This window comes from Hemiscyllium ocellatum, chromosome 6 (assembly GCF_020745735.1).
Source record: "Hemiscyllium ocellatum isolate sHemOce1 chromosome 6, sHemOce1.pat.X.cur, whole genome shotgun sequence".
Classification (NCBI taxonomy): Eukaryota; Metazoa; Chordata; class Chondrichthyes; order Orectolobiformes; family Hemiscylliidae; genus Hemiscyllium; species Hemiscyllium ocellatum.
Genome location: NC_083406.1, coordinates 110,215,768 through 110,238,384, shown reverse-complemented (window position 1 = coordinate 110,238,384; position 22,617 = coordinate 110,215,768). Strand labels below are relative to the sequence as shown.

Here is a 22,617-nt window from a genome sequence, read left to right as displayed (position 1 = left end):
ATTATTCTTCTACCTGAAGCCTATCAGAGTGATGTGCCTTGCTGTAATTTAAACTGAAGATGAGACCTTGGAGAAATTCTGCTAGTTTGTGGTGCCCCAGCAATCCCTCTCTTCCCCCAGCACGCTCTTCTGCCAGTGTGAATGTTATGGGACATTACTTTAGGGCCTCCAACTCGTCCCCTTTCCCTGCTCTGGAGGCCTCATCACAGCTACTTCTAGGTTCCTGACCCAAAACTGAGGCCTACCTCAGGATCGAGACAGACTCAGCAACAATTCATCCCCCAGACCACCAAGACAGGTGTCAGAAGACTGGAGGTTGGCAAACGTGATGCCACTGTTTAAGAAGGGTGGTAGGGACAAGCCAGGGAACTATAGACCAGTGAGCCTGACATTGGTAGTGGGCAAGTTTTTGGAGGGAATCCTGAGGGACAGGATGTCCAAGTATTTGGAAAGGCAAGGACTGATTAGGGATAGTCAACATGGCTTTGTGTGCGGGAAACCATGTCTCACAAACTTTATTACTTCTTTAAAAAACTCAATCAAGAGGACTGATGAGGGCAGAGCGGTAGATGTGATCGATATGGACTTCAGTAAGACGTTCGACAAGGTTCCCCATAGGAGACTGATTAGCAAGGTTAGATCTCATGGAATACAGAGAGAACTAGCCATTTGGATACAGAACTGGCTCAAAGGTAGAAGACAGTGGGTGGTGGTGGAGGGTTGTTTTTCAGACCGGAGGCCTGTGACCAGTGGAGCCTCCACCACATCCTCTGTTGTCAGGGTTGGAGGATTTGAGCTACAGGGAGAGGCTGAACAGGCTAGGACTGTTTTCCCTGGAGGTTGAGGGGTGACCTTATACTGGTTTACAAAATTATGAGGGGCATGGATAGGGTAAATAGGCAAAGTATTTTCCCTGGAGTCGGGGAGTCCAGAACTGGAGGGCATAGGTTTAGGGTGAGAGGGGAAAGATATAGAAGAGACCCAAGGGGCAGCTTTTTCACACAGAGGGTGGTACGAGTATGGAATGAGCTACCAGAGGAAATGGTGGAGTCTGGTACAATTGCAACATTAAAGAGGCATTTGGATGGGTATATGAATAGGAAGGGTTTGGAGGGATATGGGCCGGATGCTGGCAGGTGGGACTAGATTGGGTTAGAATATCCGGTCAGCGTGGACAGGTTGGACTGAAGGGTCTGTTTCTATGCTGTACATCTCTATCACTCTATGGCAGAATATTATGCTAAACTTACTTAAATTGCTGTCTCTAGCCCAGCTGTAGAATTGTGTTCAACTCTAGGCACCTGAATTTAGGAAAGACGTTAAGATCTTGGAGACAGCTGTTGGCAGTGATAGCTGGATTATTCCTCCTGTTTCCACCTGTGATGATAGAGAAGTATAAGAAAATTGTTTTAAACATCAGAGTTCTCTAATAGTGAAGAACATCAGGATTTCCTTCACACACACACACACACACACACACACTTGCAATCCTATGTTTCCCTTTATTGTCCACTGAAGAAATAGAGGTTGGAGATTTATGAAGAATGGCTTTACAGTGGCTTACTGCTTACAGAAACAGGTTTCTCTAGCTAGAGTTTTGTCAAAGTGCAGTTGAACCATACAATGAAAACCCAGTTTGATTCTTCAAATAAAGGCTATTCTGAGTCGTTTTCATTTTGACATATCATAGGTAGGGTACGCTATGTTGCTGGTCTGGATCAGTTTCACCCTCTCTCTCTCTGTCACCAAACATGTGCCTTATTAATCATTCTTTATCAGAAACTCTTTGTATTGTCATGTAGTCATAGAATCTGCTTTCTTGGTCCTCACAAATGTTGTCTGATAACCTGGTCACTGAGGCACAGTATAGTTTAAATTTCATCCATTGCTTATACTTATGACAGAGTGCTTTACTCAACTAGTCTTTGCAATTCTCCAGCCAAGCAAGTTAGCAAAAGAACCATAGGCACGAAGAAAGTTTTCTTTGCACAGTGTGTTTTTGTGATCTGGAATGTGTTGCCTGGAAGATGCCTTCATGCTTGAATACAAATTACAATTAGCTTTATTGTCACATGTATTCACATGTGTACAGTGAAAGGTTCGAGTAAAAAGTGAGGTCTGCAGATGCTGGAGATCACAGTTGAAAATGTGTTGCTGGTTAAAGCACAGCAGGTTAGGCAGCATCCAAGGAACAGGAAATTCGACGTTTCGGGCCAGAGCCCTTCATCAGGAAAGATGAAGGGCTCTGGCCCGAAGCGTCAAATTTCCTGTTCCTTGGATGCTGCCTAACCTGTGCTTTAACCAGCAACACATTTTCTACAGTGAAAGGTTTACAAGTCTCCACTTTTGGTGCCAAGTTAGGTACAGGTTTACCTGGGCACAGATTCTTAAGTACAAATTCTTAGGGAAAAATTAGAAATATAAAAAATCTACCATTACAGACCTCTGTGCCATCTTAGGTGCAAAAGTACAAAATTATAGGAATAAATTAGAATAATAAAGAAATAAAAAGTTCAGAATAACAGTCCTTCCAACCCAGTTCGCACTGGCACGTCCAGATCACACCAGGCCTGTCCTTCAATCCATGCCAGCCCTCACCTCCACCACATGCCAGGCCTCACCTTGAAACTGGGAATAGCATGAGCCCACTCTGGATTCACCTCAAGGCTATAAAGAGATCATTAGATAATGGAAAAGAGCAGAGAAACAATTGGATAGCTTATTCAAAGAGGCAAAAGTGAGGACTGCAGATGCTGGAAACCAGAGTTTAGATCAGAGTGGTGCAGGAAAAGCACAGCAGTTCAGGCAGCATTCGATGAGCAGAAAAATTGACGTTTTGGGCAAAAGCCCTTCATCAGGAAGGCAGGGAGCCTCCAGGGTGGAGAGATAAATGGGGTGAAGGACTGGGGAGAAAGTAGCAAATAGTACAATAGGTAAATGAGGGTGGGGATGGAGGTGATAGGTCAGAGAGGAGAGTGGAGCAGATAGGTGGGAAGGGAGATTGGCAGGTAGGACAGGTCATGAGGACAGTGCTGAGCTAGAAGGTTGGAACTGAGGTAAGATGGGGGGAGGGGAAATGAGAAAACTGGTGAAGTCCACATTGATACCCTGGGGTTGAAGTGTTCCGAGGCAGAAGATGAGGCTTAGTCAAAGAGCTGACACAAGTAGTCGAATGGCCTCCATCTCTGTCACATCCTCCTATGTTTCCCTGATTCTGTGGATGCCCAATTAATTACTTGCAAAGTTCATTCACTGTGGTAATGTAGCAAATTCAGCAATGAGATAATATCCAAATCGCTGTGATGTTGGTTGATTGAAGAATATTGGCAAGGGGACTGGGGATTTTCGCTAAAGTAGGGCCATGAAGCCTTTTGCATCCATTGTAGAGTGCATACGGCGTTTTGGTCTGACGCTGCAGCTTTCCCTCAGCATTACACTGGAGTAAGTCAGGTTGCATGTGAGACTTGAAGTCCCTGTCTTCTGAATCAGAGTCAGAAGTCATACAACACCAGGTTGTAGTCCAACAGGTTTATTTGAAATCACCAAGCTTTTGGAGTTTTGCTTCTTTGTCAGGTGAAGTCATCACTTCACCTAATGAAGGAGCAGTGCTCTGAAAGCTTGTGACTTCAAATAAAATAAATCTGTTGGAATATAACCTGCTATTGTACGACTCTGACTTTGTCCACCCCAATCCAACACTGGCACCTCCATATTCTGAATCAGAGACAGATGTGTGACTGGCTGAGCAACAGTGAAAGGGATAGTTTTACAATTATTTTATTTTGCTATAGTGAAAGCAAAGGTATCTATTTTAACAAGTAGTTAAAGAATGTGGTATCAACACTGGCATTTGAGTAGTTCTAAAGAAATAAATTCATTGAGTTGAATCTTGCAATTGCTAATATATTCTAAAATGTGGGAGAACTATGGAGCTGTCTCCCACAAAAGCAGCTCAATCAAATAATTTTAAATTGGTGAGAGATTATTTCTAGAGAGGTATTAAGGGACATGGAGCTAAGAAAGGAGGACGAAGACAGGACACAGATCAGGTAGGAAAGACCTAAGGCACTGAATGGCTTAATCCTGTTGCTATGTATAAAGTATGCAAAGGAGAACCAAAAGGAAATAGACAACAAACACAATCATACAGGCTTTTATTTTCACTCGCTTTCTTCCCAATGAATTCCAGCTGGGTTTTAGTGTGTTCAATCGGGTTTTAGTGGCTGGATGAGAGCGTTGTGAAATTAGACGTCCAAGGTGGTGATTGAGGCATCTGTACACTGCAGCCTTCAAAAGCGACAGGTAGCGCAATGCTCCATTATTTACTGCTGTCCTAATTTAGACAAATTCACACGTTAAAACCTACTAATGTGAACTGTACGAGGTGATTTCAATCAACAATCCTAGCAGGAATGAAAAGGGATCTTAATCACCCTCCATAGAATACAGAGACACTATAAAATACTATTAACCTCATCTGTCTAGATTGAAAGCTAATGCGCCATTGGCCCTGTATTGTCTTTATCGCAGCCAGCGATGTACATATTTATTAATCCACTCTTCTTGAGGAGATTCTAAAAGAAAACCTACAGTAACCTTCAAGTGCGCAGGCATAGGTTAGGAGGGCACTAATTAAATGTCAGTCTTTTGACAGATTAAAATTATGAAATTTAAAATTGCACCGAAGCTCTTTGTCATTGTCAAATTAGAATGTGGCATGATGAGGAAAAGTGGAAGGAATGGTTTAATGGATTGCAGGGGATGTGGATTACTGTTAGGATTGCAGAGAATTCTGATCAGTCTACAGAGAGGTAGCACCCCTCCTTAGTGCAATTTAGTATTCAGCACAAGTACCAACCTTGCTGACCTGGTGTAAAAACATTCATGTAATGCCTCTCTTTTCTCAAGCTGATGCAATCAAACAAATTTCTCCATCTACCATGTATATATCCAGATTATGATTCTGATCCTCGCAGTGTGAATGTGCAGCAAGCTGCCTGCTTTTCCTCACATCAGACCCATCACTGCTAATTTTTCTTCCTCCTCCTCCTCCTCCTCCCTCTTCCCCAACCCCTCTCCCAAAGATAAACAAATAAACAAATAATAATAATTCTGAGGGCATTCCAGTTAAGTCTGGTGCACAGCTTGCAAGATTGAAATTAGCAAGCCACAAGCTGCAATTCTGTAGTAACACTCACAAAAGAAGAGGATTTATACTGACAGGATCCAATTAAATTTAATTACACAAGCTGTATTTTCATTTTAACTGACACATTTTATTAAGCCTCCACATGCAGTACAGCTACCAACTTCAGCCAAATTATATCTCAGTAACACAGTTAGGTTATGCAAAATTCTCACTATCTAATTTTCAAAAGAAAAACTCAATTACAAACAGGCCTTTTTTTTCCCCTTGTTGCGTCCTCCATTCCCACCCCCCAACTTTCCTGACAATAAAGCGCTCTCTTTGTTTGATAACAATCAGTGCGTTCTCGAGGCATATTCCAAATGTTAGTTTTGTTTTGTCCCAACTATTTATTTTTTTTGTACCGTTTACCTCACGTTACTATTTGCCCGGCTGAGATTTCCAACACTTAAGAGGAAAGATGTGCTGTTTAGTCTGACGCCGGAGTCCTTACTAACTGGGCCCTGCTGCTGAGCAGAGACATTTGATCACATTGATAAATGAAAGGCCATGGGGCAAATACCTGTCGTGTGGAGCAGGCTAACAGAGTAATGACAATAATAGTTTGTACATACAGACATATAGACCTAAAGATTTAGCGTCAAGGTTGCAAACAAAATATTTTGGCCAAGAGGTCTTCACAAATTCAAAGGAGGAAATGAAATTGCTTGCCCCTTTTGTTTGCAACCAGGAAGCGTTGCTCTCGTCTGGGTGATCTGACCATCTGCTCCCTTCTACAGCCAAGCCGTAATGTCAATCCCGAGGGGGGTCAGAAAGGTCAGTGGCAACACGAGATTTCACTGTTATTCGGGCTGATGCCGCGACAAGACAGATACAGCTTCTCCTGACGATAGTGATGTATGTTAAATTTGTAGCAAATTACTGGCATGATGGATCTATCGGAGATCTATTACAGCTGTCAGGATGTCTCTATCAGCCTTTCAGTTATCCTTCCTTCTGCTGACTCCTGACATGCAACCTCCTCCTCCCTCCACCCCCCCCCCCCCTCATACACACACACATACACACCACCCCCCCTCAGTCCTCACCTACCCCCTCCCCAAGCCTTGTCCAGCCCCCAATCCCATAAGGTGTTGTACAGTGCAGACTCAGACCCGAGTGGGGACAAGATATTAGCGGTTGGAGGTGTTATTTCTACCTATTTTTTTCAATAAACCTGTTCAGAGATGTTATGACACACCCCTGGAGCAGATGGGAATTGAAGCCGGGCCTCCTGGTCCAGGGGAAGGGGCAATATCTCTAACCGCCCAAACCGAGCCAGGTTAACAGCAGTATTGTTCCTACATAATGTCAAGCGTATAAGATCACACTCCCACACCCCAGCAAACGCACACACACCCCAATACCAAGTTTCACGGTGACAGAGGGACAGTAGAGATCTCGCAGTTTCAGTCACAATCCCAAATCGTCTTGAAATCATAACGGCTTTGAAAATCCATCCGTCCGTTTGCATTGTATCTTTCACACCTCAAGGCATACTCAATATTAAAAATAAAATCGCCCTCATGACTAATGGTTCTAACACCCTGACAAGTGACCCTCATTTTCTCTCTCTCTCTCTCTCTTAATAGGGAGAGGAATTTGGTCGCAGCTCGCCCCAATGGATACAGTATTTACTTTTGAAATCTGGCGTTTTCTCACAGGAGATGTAAACAAAACGGCAACTTCTGGTAACATCCCAAACAATGTCTGGTCTCTCTATAATGGAAACAAAAGACTGCCTATGACTGCTTCTAATATAGGCCAAAGTAAAACGAATGTAGATAACTCCCCTGCTGTGCGGGGACCACTGTTGCATCATTTTAGCATTTTTTTTTGCCCTGATCTTAATAGATCTAATGAATGTTATTATGTTTGTTAGTGAATTGCAGACGGTATTCCAAGTCGTGTGCGTTTCTCCCTTTTTAATTTCTCTTTGCAGAATCTTTCCCTAATGATATTTGCATTGCCGGGTTTTGGAGAGGCAGGTTAGGTAAAAGATATTACAGACAGGGTCTATGGAAAGGTAAACGGCCCAGAGTTTAATGTTGTGCTGGTCTTGCCTCTTATGACAGCAGGGCTGAGACGGACTGCGTTAACTGATGGCCGCTTACCGTATTTCCAATGAGCCTTTTAAATGGCAAATCACACTTAGACCAGCTCACCACACAAAGGCTGTAATTGAATCCTAACTGTTGACTTCAAACATTTTTGCACATTTGCTCGGAGAAGTGAATTTTCCCAAAGATCCCATCTTGATGCAGTCAGGCGAAATGAAATGTAATATTCTTTATCCGCCGCAGATCGCCGTGGATGCACTGGTTTAATATGAGGTAAAATAAGATTTAGTGTCTTCCACTCCTCATCTCGTTCACAATTGGAAGTGATTCGGATCAATATTGCTTCACAGCCTGGAGGACAGCGTTTCAATAGCCGAGCGGGGGCTGTATTCAATTTTTTTTTCTCTCTCTGTATGTGTGTGTGTGTGTGTGTCAAATTAATTTCCATGTTATCCCAAAATTCAATTAGAAGGAGACCCGGTGTAACTAAAAAGTGTCCAACATCCCAAAGTGACAAATTACGCCGCTCAGTGCGCATATCAAAGCGAGGTGTTGAGTCTTGCTAATCTTCTCACTAATTCTCAATTACTGTAAAATGAAGCCATAAATCACCCAGACAGAGGAATCGATGGAAATGCTGTTTTCCAGGGTGATTGGCAGTCGTCCCCACAGATTTTTTTTTTAAAAAGTTGGTTTAAGGTTACCGCTCTCTGAGGGGGATTCATTCAATCCATACCCACATGGACAGCAACAAAAAAAATCCTGGGTAGAATTGGAGAGAGGGACAACACCAATTTCAGCCCATCAACCATCCAATTTTTCTCCCTTTTCATACCTGCTACTGCAAATGAAAAAGAAATTAAATTTACAACCACCCCCCCCCTCCTTTCCACCTACCCACCGTCCCTTCCCCATCACTCCCTGGTCTCTGCAGAAACCATTTAAACCAGTGCACAGGAAACCAAATTGTCCCCAGCCAAATACCTTGAAAAATATACTGTGCTGGTGTTACAGAAATAAATCTGTGTCACTGTGGATACCGTTCCCTGTTAATGTCATTCACGGGCGACCCATTAAATGAGGCGACCACTAAAATACAATGCCCAGCTTGGTTCCACTGCGGTTTCAGTCTATCCCCTCCCTGCCCCAACCGGTGAAATATTCTCGCCGTTATTAATTTGCAGCCAGCATTTTTTTTTCACATTCATGAGGCCAAGATTGAAATGTAAATCAGGATTTAAATCTGTAGTCAGCAGTAACGGAGGCTGTGTCAGTGACTCATAGACTTACATGAGAGCAGTTATCACTCAGAGAGATTAAGCGCGTCGAACATCAATCACTGCTGCAAGGAAACAATGAATAAAGTGACCCAACACGATGGAAAAAAATTACAAGAGCAGGGAAGTGGAAAGGGAATGTATTTCAGAGCTACCTGTTGCTGAGGGGTGACTTGCAATTAAGCTGGTGGAAATGTTCCTGAAGTAGGGTTTTAAAGGAATATTAACCCTGCACGGGTTCGGGAGTGCATTGCTGTGCTGCCGTTGAGTCTGTCTGTGTGTCTTGCTTCCAAAATTAGAACCAATCCATGTCTCCGCCCATTCCCAATCCCATTCCAATTCCCGCCCCAACTCCAGAGGCTGGTGTGGAGGTTCAACTGAATTCCTTGCTGTTTCTTTCTCCAGCAATTTCTGTTTTCTGTTTGTTGCCAGACTGCACCATGTCGTTGAAAATAAAACATCTTACCCAATGGAAGAAGAACTGTGGGTGCTGGAATTCAGAAACAAAAACAGAAATTGCTGGAAAATCTCAGCAGGTCTGGCCGCATCTGGGGAGAGAAAGCGGAGTTAACGTTTCAGGACCAGTGACCCTCAGAACTCGCCTAGTGGAATGATGCATGTGATTGGTACATGGATGTGCAATGAGTGCGTGTATATTTTTTTGTTTAAAAAAAAAACCTCACATAATAAATAGAAAAACAAAAACAAATACTTCTTAAAAGTTTTTGGCAGCCACAGTCATACCCATCTGGCATTTCAGCAACTAACTGTGCCCAAGGACTTCCCATTGAGATTATCATATCCTGTTGTTGGGTCCTTCAGACACAGGGAAAGAATGTATATCTGGAAATGACTGGTAAAATAGTTATCTAATCAAAGGATACTGCAGAACTCAGGAAGTTAATCCTTGAGCAGTTTATTGCTGGAACTGGAAGCTTGAGGTTATGTTGCTGTCCTGAATTCATTCCCAAATATCTCACCTTTGATACCACTGGCCAAGTGTTTCTAGTGCAGTTTATAGCACTGGTTTCCATCCTGGCAATGTAGAAAATTGCTCAGATATATCCTGTGCTCAATGAAAAGCAGGACAAATTAAGCCCAATCAATTACCAGCCCATCAGTCTACTCTTGACAATCAGCAACATGATGGAAAGTGTGTTCAACAATGACTTGAAGCACCTTTCGCCCAGCAGTGATGTGTTCACTGATACCCAGCTTAGGTCCTGGCAGGGTCACTCAACTCCTGATCTGGTCCAAAAATGGATAAAAGAGCTCAACTCCAGAGATAACATCAAGGCAGCATTTAACTGAGTCAGGTACCCAGGCAAAACTGGAATCAATGGAATTTAGAGGAAATCACTCAGTCATTCCTAGCATGAATGTGATTTTGTTTTAAATGCAAATGCTTGAAATTTTAAAATAAACAAACAGGGAGTACTGGAGAAACTCAGCAGATCTGGCAACACCTTTAGAGAGAAAAAAAAGGTGTGAAAATAGAGTCTGGTGACCATTCTTCAGAATTGAAAACAGCAAGGAAAGAGTGACATTTATGCTGAAGATGGGATATGGTGGAGAATGTACACGGAGAGAGGGAGAGAGAAAAAAAAAGGATACACAAACAAAATTTAAAAAAATCACACATCATCAGGTTATAGTCCAACAGGTTTATTTGGAACCACTGAAAACAAAGATATCATTTATGATAAGCCAAAAGAGTGATAAATGCTGGATGAGGTGCTAATGAAAAAGTTTAAATCATTGAAAATGGGTTGACTGTGCTGGAAGCAACCTATACAAAACAGGACCTGGGCTGAGGCAGGGAGGGTAGTGAACGTGGACAAGGGTGTTCACATTCCGAAATTGCTAAATTCACTGGTTGAACCCTGAAGGACTGAATCAGAAACAAAATCAGAAGTTGCTGGAAAAGCTCAGCTCTGGAGGAAGGGTCACCAGCCACAAAAAGTTAACTCTGATTTCTCTTCACAGATGCTGCCGACCTGCGGAGCTTTTCCAGCAACTTCTGATTTTGTTTCTGATTCACATTTCTTTTGGTTTTTATTTCGAACAAAGCCTCATCTTTTGCTTAGGTGCCTTACAGCCTTCAGGATTCAACAGTGAACTTAGCAACTTCAGAACAAAAGCAAATGTTGCTGGAAAAGCTCACCTCTGAGGAAGGGTCACCGGACCCAAAAAGTTTACGCTGCTTTTTCTTCACAGAGTCTAGATTAGAGTGGTGCTGGAAAAGCACAGGTCAGGCAGCATCCAAGAAGCAGGAAAATAGGTGTTTCGGGCAAAAACCCTTCATCATGAATGAGGCAGGGAGCCTCCGGGTTGGAGAGATAAATGGCAGGGGGTGGAGTTGGGAGGAAGGTAGCAAAGAGTACAATAGGTGGATGGGGGTGGGGATGAAGGTGATAGGTCAGAGAGGAGGGTGGAATGGATAGGTGGGAAGGAAGATTGGCAAGTAGGACAGGTTAGGAGGATGGTGCTGAGCTGGAAGGTTGGAACTGGGGTAAGGTGGGGAGAGGGGAAATGAGGAAACTGGTGAAGCACATTGATGGTCTGGGGTTGAAGTGTTCTGATACATTGCTGTCAGACTTGCTGAGCATTTCCAACAAATTTGCTTTTGTTTATGACGTCTGGTTTATCAAACGTGTGTCAAGTTCTATTGGGACACTGCAACAGGGCTGAGACAGAAATGTTGGCAGAGCAACATGGTGATGTGTTGAAGTGACAGGCAACTGGAGGTTCAGGGTCATTTTCACAGACAGAATCAGAGTGCTCAGCAAGATGGTCATCCAATTTGCCTTTTGTCTCCACAATGTAGAGGGGACTACATTGTGAGCAACAAATACAGTAGATTAGATTGAACCCTAGAAGTTGTAGCTGAGACCTTGGATAGGTGAGGATACAGGAGGCAAATCAGCAAGTGTTTCACCTTCTGCAATTGGATGGGAAGGTGCCTTGGGAATGTGGAGAGATGTTAGGAGTGGAGGAGGTCCAGGCTATAGTGCTCTGCCAGAAATGGATCCTGTGGAATGCTGACAAGGAAGGGGAGAGGTAGGTGTGTTTCTTGATGACATGCCTTTGAAGGTGATGGGAATGGCGGCTTTTGACCCTTTGGATTCAGAAACTAGTGGCATGGAAGGAGTGGTCTGATAGACCCTATTTTGTTGCGGGAGGGAGGGAAGGAATGAAGGCTTTTAAAATCTGAAACACAAACGGACTTGGGAGTCCTCTTCACATTAATACCTGGCATTTCAGGAATTAACTGTGCCCAAGGACTTCCCATTGAGATTATCATATCCTGTTGCTGTGTCCTTCACACAGACGGAAAGAATGTATATCTGGAAATGACTGTAAAATAGTTATTTAATCAAGGGAGGCTGCAGAACTCAGGAAGTTAATCCTTGAGTAGTTTATTGCTGGACCTGGAATTATGTTGCTGTCCTGAATTCATTCCCTAATATAGGGCAGCTGGCCAAGTGTTTCTAGTACAGATATAGCACTAGCTTCCATCCTGGTAATATAGAAAATTGCTCAGGTATGTTCTGTGCACAATGAAAAACAGAACAAATTAAAGCCAATCAACTATCATCCCATCAGTCCTATCAGACTATGGGATGAAGGGCTTATCATATGAAGAGTATTTGAGGACTTTGGGTCTATATTTGATGGGGTTTAGGAGGATGGGGGGACGGGGGGGCGTGACTGAAACTTACAGAATATTGAGAGACTGGACATTGAGAAGATGCTTGCACTCGAATGAGAGACTAGGACTCAAGGGCAGAGTGAAGGGATGGCCTATTGAAACGGAGAGGAGGAGGAATTCCTTCAGCCAGAGGATGGTTAATCTGTGGAACTCATTGCCACAGAAATCTGTGAGGCCAGGACATTGTATTTAAAGGCAGAGATAGATAATGTTGGAGTTGACCATTGCTGAAGAGAAGTGTAGTTGAGGCAGCAGTTTCCACACTCAGTAATGTAGCCTTCATGGGCCTGGTGGCATTTATCCTAGGATTCTCTGGGAAGCAAGGGAGGAGATTGCAGAGCCATTGGCCTTGATTTTTATGTCCTCGTTGTCTACAGGAATAGTGCCAGAAGACTGGAGGATAGCAAATGTGGTTCCCTTGTTCAAGAAGGGGAGTAGGGATAACCCTAGTAACTATAGGCCGGTGAGTCTCACTTCTGTTGTGGGCAAAGTCTTAAAGAAAATTGTAAGGGACAGGATTTATGAACATCTGGATAGGAATAATGTGATCAAGGAGAGTCAGCATGGTTTTGTGAAAGGCAGGTCGTGCCTCACAAACCTTATTGAATTCTTTGAGAAGGTGACTAAGGAGGTGGACGAGGGTAAAGCGGTAGATGTGGTGTATATGGATTTTAGTAAAGCGTTTGATAAGGTTCCCCAGGGAAGGCTACTGCAAAAAATACGGAGGTATGGCATTGAGGGTGCTTTAGAGGTTTGGATTAGGAATTGGCTGGCTGGAAGAAGACAGAGGGTAGTAGTTGATGGTAAAGGTTCGTCTTGGAGTGCATGTTCCGCAAGGATCTGTTTTGGGACCATTGCTGTTTGTCATTTTTATAAATGACCTGGAGGAGGGGCTAGAAGGTTGGGTGAGCAAGTTTGCAGATGATACGAAAGTTGGTGGAGTTGTTGACAGTGAGGAAGGATGTGGCAGGTAACAGCGGGATATAGATAAGCTGCAGAGCTGGGCAGAAAGGTGGCAAATGGAGTTCAATGTAGGTAAGTGTGAAGTGATTCACTTTGGTAAGAGTAATAAGAAGTTGGGGTACTGGACTAATGGTCAGATACTTGGTAGTGTGGATGAGCAGAGGGATCTGGGTGTCCATGTACACAGATCTCTGAAAGTTGCCACCCAGGTAAATAATGCTGTGAAGAAGGCATATGGCGTACTGGCTTTTATTGGTAGAGGAATTGAGTTCCGGAGTCCTGAGGTCATGTTGCAGTTGTATAAGACTCTGGTGCGGCTGCATCTGGAGTATTGTGTGCAGTCATGGTCGCCATACTATAGGAAGGATGTGGAGGCACTGGAACGGGTGCAGAGGAGGTTTACCAGAATGTTGCCTAGTATGGTACGAAGATCATATCACACTTGGGGCTGTTTTCATTGGAGAAAAGAAGGTTTGGGGTGACGTGATAGAGGTGTACAAGATGATTGGGGTTTAGATTGACAATGAGAACCTTTTTCCACGTATGGAGTCAGCTATTACGAGGGGCCACAGCTTTAAATTAAGGGGTGGTAGGTATAGGACAGATGTTAGGGGTAGATTCTTTACTCAGCGAGTCGTGAGTTCATGGAATGCCCTGCCAGTAGCAGTGGTGGACTCTCCCTCTTTATGGGCATTTAAACGGGCATTGGATAGGCATATGGAGGATAATGGACTAGTGTAGGTTAGGTGGGCTTGAATCGGCGCAACATCGAGGGCCAAAGGGCCTGTACTGCACTGTATTTTTCTATGTTCTATGTTCTATGCTCATACCAACTAGATAACAAAGTGCCTCATAGAAATCTTAGTGGGGAAGAGAAACTTGTAATTTTGTAAAGTGTAGAAGGGAAAGTCTGATCCCATCATAATCAAAGGTGGTTCTCAGTAATTGCCATTGCATATTATACATGTAGGTATTCAAAATTATAAATGCAACTAAACAAGTTAAAGTTAATGAATGTAGGTGAATTCGTTTAGACAAATGGCTGGAGATAGTAGAGAGAATCCCCCATCCCATCAGCAGGGGGTGATTGAAGAATAAATAATGCTTACATCAAGGACCAAATGATGTGTAACGGAAGGTATAAAGAGATAACTTCATGAAAGGAGACCAGAAAACAGATAGCATTATAAGGGGGCAATTGCAAAACATTATTTAGTCATTATTACCTTGGGTAAATAATCACAGCTTCTCAAGGTAACAAATAACATCAGCTCACAAATGGTGCGAACAGCAAGTGTCTAGGAAGGGGCATAACAATTAGTGTCAGAATGTGGTCAATAAGATGTATTGTAAGAGCCCTAGGAGAGGTGATAGGAGTTCTGAAAAACATCATGAGATAAAGAAAGGATCTAAGGCTGACCATGAAGTTGTCCATCATTGCTCGTGTATTCACAGGATTGAATGTGTGGGTCAGAGTGGATGTGGCAAGCACTGATGTCAATGTTGCACGTAACCATTGTAACGCAGTATGTATAGATATTGTGTACTTTATTTGGAAAGTTAGAGTGTCACTGACCTCCGATCTGAGCCACAATTGAGGGCAACTGGGCCCCATGTGAAAGTCAGATTCAGAACGATATCTGGCCTCTCCCACATGTGTGGTATAAGAGCCCTGAATAAAAGTCGCGTGTACTGCTGAACACAGAGCTGGAGGCCCCACTTCGACTTCTCTCCTCACCAGATATGTTCTTGATAGGTAAGGAGATCAAGGATTGTAGGTAGAAGGCAGGAGAATGGGGTTGAAAAACATGTCAACCATGATCAAATGGCCAAGCAGACTCAATGGGTTGAATGGCGTAATTATGCTCCTATGTCTTATGGTCTCAGGCAGAAGTGTGGGAAATGGGTCAGTCATGGTGGAGGGAAGATGGTTGCTGTTATTGGAGGCCAATCATCTTGATCCAAGGAGGTGTTTACAGGAGTTCCTCAGGGGAGTGTCCCAAGTCAAACCTCTCCAGCTGCTTCATCAATAACTATTCCTCCATCATAAGGTAAAAAGTGGGGATGTTCACCAATAATTACACAATGTTCAACACCATCCATGATTTATTTGATACTGAAGCACTCTATTCAAATGCGAAATGACCTTTATAATATCCAGATGTGGTCTGATAAGTGAACCATGATGTTCATGCCACACAAATGAGAGAATCTCTCAACTACCAAGAGAGAATCCAAACAATACTCACTGATGTTCAATGGCAATACCAACACTGAGTCCACCACAGTCAATATCCTAGGGGTAACCATTGACCAGAAACTGAACTGAACCAGCCACATACAGGACAGAGGTTTGAACTTTTGCAGCTAGTAACTCACTTTCCTGCCTCCACAGTGGCCACCCATCATCTACATGGCCCAAGTCCAGAGTGTGACAGAATATTGTCTACTTGCTTGGATGGGTACACTTCCAACAATGCCAGAACAAATTGACCCACTTGATTGGTGTGTCATCCACCACCTTCAACATTCAGTCCCTTTAGCATTATATATAGTGGCAACAGCATGAGTAATATCTATAGGATGCACTGCAGTACTCACCAAGGCTTATTCACCTTTGGAACATGGAATCAAAACCATTCAGGATCTAATAAATTTCAACTAAGTCATTCCTCATTCTAAACTCCAATGGAAATAAGCCTATGTACAAGTTCCCCTTCAAGCCACACACCACCTTGACTTGGAACCATATAGCCACTTCTTCACTATCATTGGGTTAAAATCCTAGAAATCCCTTCCTAACAGCATTGAGCCTGATCTGACACCCAAAGGGCTGCAGCATTTCAATAAAGGCAGCTCATCATCATCTTCAGGGCAATTTTGGATAGGCCATCAGCGTTGACCTAACCAATGAGTAACATAAACAAACTACACAATTTGAATTCAGCATCGGAGGTATAACTCACTTTTTATTTTATTTCTTTGCACACTCCAATGAAGCCAACTTTGAGTTGGCCTTCCCCGCTTAAACAATGGCCTGAAAATCACAGAATTGTGGCAATCCTGGAAGAGACCATTCAGCCCATAACCTGTCCTCTAGCTCTCTAACTGAGCATCTCACATCATGCCATTTCAGACCCCAATGTTGTTTGATTGTTTGTGGCTTTGTTCACATGACAGCACGGTCACCACTAACTTGAAATGAGCCTCTCAATGGATGATTGAAGACCCGAACTAACATATTTAGTGTCCAGGTTGCAATTCTGAAGGACAAACTGACAATTGAGAAGCAACTTTTACATAAATAACCCTATATTGTATTTACCATGGGATGAACAGTGGTAGCCCTCTTTCCTCAGAGTCAGAAGCAGTGGGTCTACCCCTGTAGATGTTTGAGCACAATTCAAGTGGACATTGGGGTGTAGAACTGAGGGAGGGCTGTACTGTTGAAGGTCGCAATTTGCTGACGCACACATGACTTAGCAGCAGAAGCAGGCCATTTGTCCCCTTGGGCCTGGTCAGCCATTCAATAAGATCCTTTGGCAATCACTATAAGGCTGCATTTCGTAAACATTTGCAGTGCACAAACTGGCTGTCAGATTTCCCATATTTCACCAGTAATTGAACTTCAGAAGTACTTCATTGAATATGAAGTACGTTAATCCATCCCACAGATATGAAAGGCATTACAGTGTACTGTTATTTCTTTTTGTGGCCCGGACCATAGAGCAGTTCTTATCTGAGTTTCATGGTTTTCTTTTCCTTATCCTAGGCAGCAAATTCTCAAATTTATTGAATTCAGTTCTACATGTGTAATTAACCCATGGTCACTGATTTCCATATCTAGTACTATTTATCAGTCCCATAAACTAAAGCAATCTTGTTCACGCTGGTTAGGGCTTTTTTTTAAAAATCAAAACTGGAGTGCATAATCCTGCAGTGCAAATTAAGATCATTCAATGTTGTGCTAATGACAGACAACAGATCATCTCAACTTGGAACAATATCGATACTCCTTCAATTGCTGCTTGATAACCAGTTGATGACAAGATGGGCCAAAGGGTCTTTTTCTGAGCTGAAGAAACCCCACGATTCTCTATTTCTGGGTTACATTCCTGGAACTCCTTCTATGGCAACACTGTGGGGCACGCCAAGGACTGCTGCAGTTCAAGAATGCAGCTCGCCATCACCTTTGCCAGGGCAACATTTTACATATTTCCTAAATGGGCATCACTGGCCAGGCCATAAAGTCCATTTCAGAAAGCACTGAAAACGTGACCACATTTCTGTATGTCTGGAGTCACACATAGGCCAGACCAAGTAAGGTTGGCAGATTCCCTTCCCGAAAGGACATTGATTCTGGTGACAATCTGATTCACCAATTGTTAAATGGTGGCACGGCCACTATTGGATTCACTTTTAAGTTTTGAATCCATATCCTCACAGCTTAGTTTGTGGCTCTGGATTATTAGTTCTGTGCCCACAGCACCTCACCAACTCCTCACTCATAAAATGGGCAATATTTACTGGTTTAGCCAGCAATCCCCACGTCCCGTGAACAAATAAGCGAAAAGATTCTGCGTCAGTCTGGGAGTTTCCATATTCCACTGCATAAAATCCTAAAGATTAAAAAAGATCACAGTCCATTCAATCATCTTTTGCTATCCTGGTAGTCACTCAATACAATGATAACAGAGATGTTAATGAATAATAACACCCACTTACATAGCAACTGACCTAGATATGAATTAAGGAAACACCAGTACTCAAGATCTATGTTGGTTATAAGTTCAAAGTCATTTGTTCCTCCCAAATATATGACATGTACCACATGCCATGCACCCCAAAATAATTTCTAAAACAAACCTATCAAATTTACATTTGAATGAAGCAATACTAATTGCTTCCACTGTCTCCCCAGAGTATCTGTTCCACAGATTGCCCATTCATTCAGAGATAAATGTTCCAACACATTAATTTTGAATTCACCCTTAGTCAAGTACAGACTCTGTCCTCTCATTCTACTCTTTTGGACACACTCAAATAGCTTGTCATGGTCCCCTTTAGAGTCCTAAAAAAATAACAATCATTATCACCTTTGAACACCAAAACAACCACCTTTAATTGGAAGGTGTCTTTAACATTGTAAATTGCCCCAAGGCGCTCACAGGAGTATTACCAAACAAATCACCCAGAAAAGGAGAAATTAGGGGAGATTTAGTAAAAGATTTTTTTCAGTCATAGGTTTTCAGGAATATCTTGAGGAATGAAAGCTCAAGAGACAGTGAAGTTGCTTGTCTTATGAGGAGGCATTGAGCAGTTCAGGCCTCTGCTCGCTAGAATTCAGAAGAATGAGTGGTGATCGAATTGAGCTTTTTAAGATGCCAGAGGGCTTTGACAAAATAGACACAGTGGGTACTTTCCCTTGTGAGGCAAACAAGAACAAGAGGTCAGTGTTTAGGATAAGGGGTAGCAGATTTAAAACAGAGATGAGGAAGAATTACTTCCCTCAAAGGGTTGTTAGTTAGTGAAATTCACTTCGACCAGACCGCAGTGAAAGCCAGGGACACTGAATAAATTTGAGGACATAGACAGATTTTTCATTCATAATGAAGGCTAATGGGGAATGGGTAGATAAGTGGAGTTGAGGCCATGATTGTATTGAATAGTGGAGCAGGCTCAAAAGCTGAAATGACTACTCCTGCTCCTAGTTCTTAAGTTCTGAAGTGGAAATTCCAGACTTGGATCTTGTCCATCAAAGGCATGTTTGTCAATGGTGCAGCAAGTAAAATGCTTTCAGAGTAACTAACTCTTCTTCTCAGCAAAATGTAGAAAATGGGAGCAGAGGTACACCATTCAGCCCTTCAAGTCTTCTCCACTATTCCTTATGACCATGGATGATCATCCAACTTAATAGCCTGCTCCCAGCTTTTCCCACTACCCTTTGATCCATTTAGCCCCAAGTGTTATATCCAACTCCTTCTTAAAATCATACAATGTTTTGACCTCTATGGCCTTCAGGGTAGTGAATTCCAAAAGCTTACCACTCTGGTGAAGAAATTTCTTCTCATAGTTGTAAATGAATTACCTCACAGCCTTAGAATGTGATCCTTAGTTCTCAACTCCCCCACCAATGGGAACATCCTTTCTGCACGTACCTTGGTCCTGTTAGAACTTTGTAGGTTTCAATGAGAAACCCTATAAAATTCTATACAATTGAAGCAAGACTTCCTTCCTCCTGTACTGAAATCATCTTGTGATAAAAGCTGCATTTGCCTTCCAAGCGCTTGCTGCACTTGCCTGCTTACTTTCAGTGACTTGTGAGCAAGGACATGGCGGCTCCTTTGGGCATCAAAGCCTTCCAATCTCTCATTTTAAAAATTCTCTGCACCTTAGCATGTCCTCCAAATGTGAATAACCTCACATCTCTCCACAATATAGTCCATCTGCTGTGCTCTTGCTCACTTACTTAGTGTCTGAATCTCCTTGAAGCCTCTTTACATCCTCTTCATATCCCTACCAAACTTTGTATTGTCAACAGCTTTGGAAATATTAACTGATCTAGCTTGAGGGGTCAAGCTTTGATGTTTAAAATATCCCACTGGTCATAGCCAACCTGAGAATGTGACATGTATTCCTGCTGTCTGCTTTTTGCCCGTTCATCAATCCTCAACCCATGTTGGTATATTACCCCAATCCCTTGTGCTTTAATTTTTTTTCCTTACGAACCTTACACATGGTACTTCTGAAAAATCTGAATATATCACATCAACTAGTTCCTCCTTACCAACTCTGCTAGTAACATACTCAAAACATTTCATCAGGTTTGTCAAACATGATTTTCTCTTCATAAATCCTGGTTGGTTCTGCCCAATCAACGATTATTTTCTTAATATCTAGTAGTCACACCCTTTATAGAAGATTCTAGTGTTTCCATACCATAGACATTAGGCTAACATCGAAAGTGTCAGACGGTGTGAGTAAAGTGTTGATAGCTGAATAGCAAGTGAAGTATTACCCATTATCTGATTAAATGAGGCAGAGAGATAATTACAATAAACTTAAAATAATCCTTTCGCTTATTATTCAGGTGTTGACATTGTACTCTCACCATCTGACACTTCTGATTACCTGCAGAGAATTATTATTCAATACTCCACTCATAACATTTGTACAATCTTTTGATCTCTCTGTCCTTGATTTCTCTGCCTATAAATCCGGTGTCTGTGTGCTTCCCTCTCACTTCACCGGATGAAGGGGTTACATAGAACATAAAACATAGAAAAATACAGCGCAGTACAGGCCCTTCTGCCATCGATGTTGCACCGACCGAAGCCTACCTAACCTACACTAGCCCAATAACCTCCATATGCTTATCCAATGCCCGCTTAAATGACCATAAAGAGGGAGAGTCCACCACTGCTACTGGCAGGGCATTCCATGAACTCAACCTGCTGAGTAAAGAATCTACCCCTAACATCTGTCCTATACCTACCACCCCTTAATTTAAAGCTGTGTCCCCTAGTAACAGCTGACTCCATTAGTGGAAAAAGGTTCTCACTGTCAACCCTATCTAAACCCCTAAATCATCTTGTACACCTCTATCAAATCTCCCCTAAACCTTCTTTTCTCTAATGAGAACAGCCCCAAGTGTCTCAGCCTTTCCTCATAAGATCTTCCCACCATGCCAAGCAACATCCTGGTAAACCTCCTCTGCACTCGTTCCAATGCCTCCACATCCTTCCTATAGTATGGCAACCAAAACTGCACACAATACTCCAGATGAGGCCGCATTTCGAAAGCTTGTGATTTTGAATAAATCTGTTGGACTATAACTGGGTGTCATGTGACTTCTGACTTTGTCCATCCTATCCAACACCTGCATCTCCATATCATGTACAACCTCAGTATGATTTCCCAACTCCTATATACCAAGGACTGAGCAATAAAGGCAAGCGTGCCAAATGCCTTTTTAACCACCTTGTCACTATGTGACACAACCTGAACCCCTTGGTCCCTCTGTTCTGCAATACTGCCCAAAGCTCTACCATTAATTGTATGAGTTCTACCCTTGTTCGTTGTACTAGAATGCAAGACCTAGCATTTATCCAGATTGAATTTCATCTGCTATTAAGTGAGGAAGACCCAAGAGCTTTTGAATGGCCAAATTCACCTGTATTCTTTCCAATCATGCCACACTTACAGCATGTCAGCCTCCGGTTTCTGCTAGGCAATTTTTGTGTTTCCAGTGCAATTCACTCAGAAATATGGCCAAACAAGCTCCAGAGATTGCAGTTAAATTTACATGTAATTTACTGTCAGCACAAATCAAGTTTCTGCAATCTTTTGAGCCAAATAAAATTACACTGGAACTTGGTCCCTCTCAGAAAACTTACAGCTCCCCCCTTCCATATCGAATTAATCATCATCGGGTATTTTTGTTAACTGCACACTTAGTGGACCTGTAAGGAAACTTACTAAATGAAGAGATTGTTTTAGGCCTCAGGACTGTAAGAGGAAAGCTTTTAAAATGTTTTTCACCTACTAAGAACTCACCACAGCCCACCAATTTAACAAGTTGACAACACTGTACAGGTTTAATAATTGAACATTAGCTGTATGAAATTAGTGCTTTCAAATTGAAGAATTTTTCTTGCCTGTAAATTTGCCTTGTTCAAAAACAAAAATTGTTCTGAAATTTTTCCCTAATGCAGAGGCTCATGGCAGATTTTATGCCTCAGTGATATGCAAATTCGTCTGAGCGGGACCATCAGGAGGAAAACACATGTAATCTGTTGCATTTGTGAGCTCAATTTGCATTTGGACTTCTGATCATGGGCTTTGTGAAAAGTCTTGGCCATCATGCCTTAAATTACCCATTGACCAGATTGCAAACTATCTCCTGCATCAGACAGGAATGGGATTCCATATGTATTCCATTCACTGCCCTGCTGTGCTCCCTGATCACACTCCAGTGTGGCACTGGGTTTTGGTTAAAGGTGAATACCCAAGATTCAAAGCGCAAGGTAAAAAACAGCAAACTGAAAACTGAGGCCAAGCAATTTGATCAGGATGACATCTGTGGAAGGAGGGATTAATATAAAGCAGTTTTTGGAAATAATTACGACCTAGCGAGAACGTAGACACAAAGATGGAGACTGGTGTAGAGGCAACACTCCTGTTAGCCTAGATATAGGTCATGTTTTTATCTTTGTTAGACTTTATATATTTTATCGTGTTAGACTAGATATATATCATGGTTTTTAATCTTTGTTTTTCCCACATTACGCAGGCTGCTCATTGAGTTTTGTTTTGGATGTGGCAGCTGATTGCACATTTGGATGCCCCTCCTGTCATGGACCATTTCCATTTACCAGGGGTTGAAAACCAAAGCGTGACTGACCAGAAAACTATCCTACT

General features: G+C 42.5%; 1 long non-coding RNA gene across 1 annotated transcript in view; it reads right to left on the bottom strand.

Annotated features, from left to right (window-relative positions):
- LOC132816865 (uncharacterized) overlaps positions 1–22,617 on the bottom strand; it is a 113,695-nt gene that overhangs the window by 1,425 nt on the left and 89,653 nt on the right. The window contains exon 2 of the long non-coding RNA XR_009644827.1: positions 1,251–1,377. This is a non-coding gene — a long non-coding RNA (uncharacterized LOC132816865). The remainder of the gene's footprint in view (positions 1–1,250; positions 1,378–22,617) is intronic.